Genomic DNA, 6,325 nt, shown 5'->3' on the forward strand with positions numbered 1-6,325 from the left:
CACCTTTACAGCTCTTATCACTTAGGACCTTCCAAGGGTTTTAGGAGCTCTGTGCCAGAAACAGAATAAAGACCAAATATATACATATATATATTTATTTATTATAAATCACAATATCACAGCCAGGATATTTCCTAAGAGTCTCCAGGGTGTGATTGGGGTGAGAGAGAAAAACCCAGCACCCAGCTCCCAGATTTCTCTCCTGAGTCCTTTCTGCTTCCTTCCTGCTTCCTACATGAGCCCTCACTCCCACCTCTCAGCCACCTGACTGGGCAGGTGTTCTGGATGAGCCAAAATCCCACAAGTACCTGGAAGAGCAATATTTAAGGAGCAGGGATATCTCCTGGTACTGTTGGAATTTGGGGCCCTTCCAGCTTCCTGTCACTTGGGCCAGACCAGCCTCGTCTGGAGAGAAGCTGGGGACTCTGTGGAAAGGCCTGAGAGCTATGGAGATGGTGGTCTCATAGTTCCACCTTCTGGGCCTGGGGGTGACTCTGGCATCAGGTACCCACCCCTGGAATCTGAGGGAGAAGTGGGGCGGTCCTATCCAAACCACATGGATTCTCGGTGGGGAGGAGGGGTCCCTCAAAGGACAACAGAAGAACACAGCAGAGATGCTGCACAGGTGGAAACCTCAGGTGCCTATGACTGGCTCTGAGCACCCAGGTGAGGGCGCAGTCCCTGGAAATGCCCCAAATCCTCCTACTTTTATGCTCGGCCTGTCCTCAATTCCCAACCCTTGTCCACAGCTCCGTGAGCCTCCTCACCTGAGCTAGGTGCTCGTAGGGTCCTTTCCTTTCTCTGATGCTCTTATCCGCTTTGCCCACCACTCTCCCTCCGTCTCCTCTCCTCCCCCTCTTCTCAGCCCACTCCCACCCCCACTTTTTCTCTCCCACATTCTCTGCTCCCTATCTTTGTCTCTTTATCCCGTTCTTTCTCTTTTTTTTTTTCTTTAAATCAATCCACAGAGTGATTAGATTTGCAAATGAGCCGGCAGGAAACTGGGAACAAAGGGAACCAGAGCCGAAGAGAGAGCAGGTATAATTACTGTAATTAACTCAAGCAGCAGGGACACATCCCCTCGTCAGCAGTGGCTGCTGAGAGGTGCTGTGAGGCGCCACGGGGGAGGCTGAGGGGAGCTGCACGCCCCCAGGAAGCTCAGACCACTCCCCCTCCCTAGGGCTGGGGTGCCTCGAGGGGTCCCTGGTTGGGAAGCTCCTCCTGGAGAAGGTGCCTGCAGGAGGATCCATCTAATCTCCTGTCCTGGGCTCAGTGGGAGCAGGGAGGAGGAATCTGGGCCCGGAGGACATGATATGATCTCCTGCCCACAGAGTGGGGCCGGAGAACAAAACCATCTCTTTCCTCTCTTACCCGGACACTTAGCTCTTTACCTGCTTTATGACATCCTGAGAGCCTGCTCTGGTTTCTCTGGAATCCAAACATTTCTAGAGACCTTGGAGGAGGAACATGTCATGAAACTGTCATATCTGCATCCCTAAGCATCCCCAAAATACACTTCCAGATGCTTGGGGCCTTCCAATGCACCTTTGCAACCTGACCTTTCAGAGTTGCCCCTCATATCTTCGGCCTCTAGCCAAATCTGACCTTGCGATACACCCTGAATACGCCCTGCATTCTTCTCTTTCTCTGCTTTCACCTGTGAGACAATCCCTTTCCTCCCATGCTGCACTTTCCTAAATGTCAGTTGGTAGAATGGCATCCACCTTTTGAGATACACTTGAAACTAAAGTCATTTCTGTGAAGTCTATACCGATCTCACCCTCTACAGAAGCCCATAGCCCTTGTCTCTTTTATGGACCTTACCTTACTATACCTCCTCTCCTATCGTCTGGGGAAGGCGGACAGACCCTAACTTTGGATTCCTGGAGTTCATCACCTTTGGGGGTCTGTGTCAATCAGACCCTTTTCACCTGCCAGTGACAGAAATCCCAATGCAAACTGGCATAAACAACAAAGGGAATTTATTAGTTGTAGTAACTGAAGAGTCCAGGGATGTTTGCAGTCAGCCGTGGCTGGATCCTAAACCTTACCATCAGATCTCTCTCTCCTCTCCCCTTTCCTCAGTGTGGGTTCATGCCCAGGCAGACCTCTACACAACGTGGCCCCCAGCATCTCCAAGCTAACGTCATTCCTGCAGGCAGCTATCTTAGGGAGAGTTTCTCCCTCCCAAAGCTCCAGCACACACATAAGATTGTGTGTGAGATCAGCAGGCTGGATTGGGTTCAGAGCCAATCATTGTGTTTGGAGAAATGAAGCCCAGTGATTGACCAGACTGGCATCAAGTGCCCGCCCCTGGAATCTGAGGGAGGCGTGGGGCCACCCTTATCCAAACCGCATGGGTTCTCCTCTCATGGGGAGGAAACTTCAAAGGACAACAGAAGAACAGAGCAGAGATGTTGCACAGGTGGAAACAGCAGATGCCTATCACTGGCTCAGAGCATACAGGTGAGGGCCCAATTCCTGGAAATGCCCCATATCTTTTCATTTTTATACTCAGCCTGTCCTTCAATACCCAACCCATGTCCACCAGCTCTCTGATGCCTCCTCACCTGCTCTAGGTGCCCAGAGTCTGTATCACTTAACCAGGCACACACCTATATGCTGCCTTCTCCTGATTGTTATGTTTTCATTTGTTATAACCTCATCTGAGCAACAAGATTAGAGACCCACTGGGAGTAGGGATGTGACCATCCTTGTATGCACCTCCTCCCACCCTGATACAGCCCTGGGCACCTGGACAGCACCATGGTGAACCAAGCACAGAATGCCTACGATGTCCAGGTCTGAGAAATGGCTGGGTCACCAGCTGAGTGATCTTGTGAAGTCCCCTGACCTCTCTAAGCCTTGGTTTCCACATCTAGAAATTCGGGCTATGAAAACACCTATTTCACAGAACTGTGAAAAATAGAGATAATATGTGTGGAAGTGCCTCCCATCTTTTCTCAGCTAAGCTCGGCGTGTCTTCCTCCAATTACCTGACTGGGTATTTAATTACAACTGAAGTAAGAAATAGGCATTCACCCTCCTTATTTCTGTGACACTGAGCTCTCCAGCCTTCCCTCTGTTTTCCTAGTCATTTGTTTTTATTTTCTTGGCCAGCTCTTCTTAGTTTTTTGTCTACCTTTTAAACAATGTGCGTGTTCATGGTCAATAACACAGGCTTGGGTCCTAGGTTGCCCCTTTTGGGGTTGCAATTATACCACTTACTAGACTGTAACCTCAGGCAAGTTATTTTACCTCTCAGAGACCCAGTTCCTTATCCGTAAAATGAGAAATCTCAGTAGTATCTACCTCATGGTGCTGGACTGAGTGAGTTAATTTGTGTAAGGCACTTGTAACAGGACTTGCTGGGGAGTAAGTGCTATAAAATTGTTAACTAATATTCCTTTTTTTTTTTTTTTTTTTTTTTTTTTTTGCGTATGCGGACCTCTCACTGTTGTGGCCTCTCCCGTTGCGGAGCACAGGCTCTGTACGCGCAGGCTCAGCGGCCATGGCTCACAGGCCTAGCTGCTATGCGGCATGTGGGATCTTCCCGGACCGGGGCACGAACCCGCGTCCCCTGCATTGGCAGGCGTACTCTCACGCACTGTGCCACGAGGGAAGCCCCTAATGTTCCTATTTTAATGTTCCAAACTGAAATACATTATCCTTCAGCATCAAATCCAGTCAATTCTTTCTCCTTAAAACTTTTCAAATTCTTTTTTTTCTAATTCATTCTTTCACTGCTCTCCATCCCCGCTCCTAATTTCTTAACTTATTCTCTCATCGTATCAAGCATGGATTACTCCCACATCCTTTCAATTGGTCTTCCTTACCTGTCTTTCCTTCTAATCTATTTTCCACACAAAAATCTGATCATACGTCTCCCCTGTTTTAAGTCTTTGAATAGCATCCCACAATGATCAGGATACAAAGTCCAAGCTCTAGGGCATGATGTACAAAGTGCTTCATGAGTTTTTTCTTGCTTATTTTTTTTAGCTTCATCTATCTCCACTGACCCCTCTTGTCTGAACCCATCTGCCTTCCTTTACCTCTTTGTTTAGAATGTGCTTACTTCCTCTTTTCTCGTGGCCACTTCTTTGGCATCCACTGAGCCTCAGTTTAGGCATCACTCCTCACAAAGTCTTTTTTTTTTTTATTAGTTTCTGCTTTATAACAAAGTGAATCAGTCATACATATACATCTGATCCCACATCCCTTCCCTCTTGCGTCTCCCTCCCTCCCACCCTCCTTATCCCACCCCTCCAGGCGGTCACAAAGCACTGAGCTGATCTCCCTGTGCTATGCGGCTGCTTCCCACTAGCTATCTACCTTACGTTTGGTAGTGTATATATGTCCATGCCTCTCTTTCGCTTTGTCACAGCTTACCCTTCCCCCTCCCCATATCCTCAAGTCCAGTCTCAGTAGGTCTGTGTCTTTATTCCTGTTTTACCCCTAGGTTCTTCATGACATTTTTTTCCCTTAAATTCCATATATATGTGTTAGCACACAGTATTTGTCTTTCTCTTTCTGACTTACTTCACTCTGTATGACAGACTCTAGGTCTATCCACCTCATTACAAATAGCTCAGTTTTGTTTCTTTTTATGGCTGTGTAATATTCCATTGTATATATGTGCCACATCTTCTTTATCCATTCATCCGATGATGGACACTTAGGTTGTTTCCATCTGCGGGCTATTGTGAATAGAGCTGCAATGAACATTTTGGTACATGTCTCTTTTTGAATTATGGTTTTCTCAGGGTATATGCCTAGTAGTGGGATTGCTGGGTCATATGGTAGTTCTATTTGTAGTTTTTTAAGGAACCTCCATACTGTTCTCCATAGTGGCTGTACCAATTCACATTCCCACCAGCAGTGCAAGAGTGTTCCCTTTTTTCCACACCCTCTCCAGCATTTATTGTTTCTAGATTTCTTTTTTTTTTTTTTTTTTTCCATTTTTTTTTAAGTTTATTTATTTATTTTTTTAATTAGTTTCTGCTTTATAACAAAGTGAATCAGTCATACATATACATCTGTTCCCACATCCCTTCCCTCATGCATCTCCCTCCCTCCCACCCTCCCCATCCCACCCCTCCAGGCGGTCACAAAGCACCGAGCTGATCTCCCTGTGCTCTGCGGCTGCTTCCCACTATCTATCTACCTTACGTTTGGTAGTGTATACACGTCCATGCCTCTCTTTCGCCTTGTCACAGCCCACCCTTCCCCCTCCCCATATCCTCAAGTCCATTCTCAAGTAGGTCTGCGTCTTCATTCCCGTTTTGCCCCTAGGTTCTTCATGACATTTTTTTTTTAAATTCCGTATATATGTGTTAGCATACGGTATTTGTCTTTCTCTTTCTGACTAACTTCACTCTGTATGACAGACTCTAGGTCTATCCACCTCATTACAAATAGCTCAGTTTCGTTTCTTTTTATGGCTGAGTAATATTCCATTGTATATATGTGCCACATCTTCTTTATCCATTCATCCGATGATGGACACTTAGGTTGTTTCCAGCTCCGGGCTATTGTGAATAGAGCTGCAATGAACATTTTGGTACATGTCTCTTTTTGAATTATGGTTTTCTCAGGGTATATGCCCAGTAGTGGGATTGCTGGGTCATATGGTAGTTCTATTTGTAGTTTTTTAAGGAACCTCCATACCGTTCTCCATAGTGGCTGTACCAATTCACATTCCCACCAGCAGTGCAAGAGTGTTCCCTTTTCTCCACACCCTCTCCAGCATTTATTGTTTCTAGATTTCTTTTTTTTTTTTTTTAATTAGTTTCTGCTTTATAACAAAGTGAATCAGTCATACATATACATCTGTTCCCACATCCCTTCCCTCATGCATCTCCCTCCCTCCCACCCTCCCCATCCCACCCCTCCAGGCGGTCACAAAGCACCGAGCTGATCTCCCTGTGCTATGCGGCTGCTTCCCACTAGCTATCTACCTTACGTTTGGTAGTGTATATATGTCCATGACTCTCTTTCGCTTTGTCACAGCTTACCCTTCCCCCTCCCCATATCCTCAAGTCCAGTCTCAGTAGGTCTGTGTCTTTATTCCTGTTTTACCCCTAGGTTCTTCATGACATTTTTTTCCCTTAAATTCCATATATATGTGTTAGCACACAGTATTTGTCTTTCTCTTTCTGACTTACTTCACTCTGTATGACAGACTCTAGGTCTATCCACCTCATTACAAATAGCTCAGTTTTGTTTCTTTTTATGGCTGTGTAATATTCCATTGTATATATGTGCCACATCTTCTTTATCCATTCATCCGATGATGGACACTTAGGTTGTTTCCATCTGCGGGCTA

Source organism: Mesoplodon bidens (assembly GCF_964165515.1).
Source record: "Mesoplodon bidens genome assembly, chromosome: 3".
Lineage (NCBI taxonomy): Eukaryota > Metazoa > Chordata > Mammalia > Artiodactyla > Ziphiidae > Mesoplodon > Mesoplodon bidens.